Below are 1,143 nucleotides of genomic sequence, written 5' to 3'. Positions count from 1 at the left end.
GAGTGTGTGTGTTTACACATGTACGTATATGTGTGTATGTCTGTATAAAAGAAAAGTAAAAAGTGAAGTGCAGGCTTTCCTTAAGCATAAATAATGCTAAAGAAAAATCCCATTTGAAGATTTCAAGGCCACTTTCATGGGAATGTCTACAGCTTTGCTTTGAAGCTGTACTGGTCTGAACATGAAGTTATGTCTGCTTACCTTTACATGCATCACACCACAACAACTAGTGGGTTTTATGGGGATACTACACAGCACCTTTGTGATCTCATCTCAGGGACTCTCCTTCCCTGCCAGTTTTCAAGTTCCCATGCTAAATGCTAGAGATAGACAGACAGATACATATTATATATCTCTATATATCTACATAGATACATCTGTACAGATAGATATAGATGGTTATATTCCTAACCTGATTAGCAATTTCTAGAAAATCCTATGAGGCCTATTTCTGCCTTTCTGGGCACCTAAGTACCTCTGAAAATCTAGCACAAAGTGTGGGCTATGAAAACCCTATTAAAGAATGATTGAAGGAGAGAGGAGTGACAGTGGTAGAAACCATGGTGGGAAATGGGTGGTGCTGTTTCTAGTTGTGATGGTCCAGGTGTGAGAAGCAAAATTTGTGAGGCCAGGTAATGTCTTTTATTGGGCCAACCTTAGTGTTGAGAAGGATGTTAGATGAGCCATGCATTCTGCAAGCTTTCTTAGACACAAAATGTGTTTACTTAGATGTGGGAAACAAGAAGATACTGCAAAAGTCAGCTAAAGCAATTGTTTTTAACCTCATTATGTCAATGAATATAAACTCTTTCAACAGGAGTGGACAGTTAGGCTGCAAACAGATATCACCCTTTTGCCAACGTAAAATTTTTTATGGCAGCACAAAACCCAAGCAAACATTCATTCCGGTGGCTGCAACAATTGCTAGTAATATTTTTTACTGCCTTTTTGTAGCAGGCATCTGTTTGATTATGGTGTGGGAGTGCAGGCAGCCTAAGACAGCCTATACTCTCCAGCCATCCTTGGCAGTAGTTTGGGGCTTCAGGGACCTGATCCTGGCTTCAATTTGGGTCCTGCATCTGCAGGTGTGGAATGGGGAAGCTATGTGCTTGCAGATGCACACACCAGGCATTCCCCTGCAGG

The sequence above is a fragment of the Crocodylus porosus genome, unplaced genomic scaffold (assembly GCF_001723895.1).
Source record: "Crocodylus porosus isolate Cpor-Errol unplaced genomic scaffold, CroPor_comp1, whole genome shotgun sequence".
In the NCBI taxonomy this organism is placed as follows: domain Eukaryota; kingdom Metazoa; phylum Chordata; order Crocodylia; family Crocodylidae; genus Crocodylus; species Crocodylus porosus.
Note: the sequence above shows the minus strand (reverse complement) of the source record.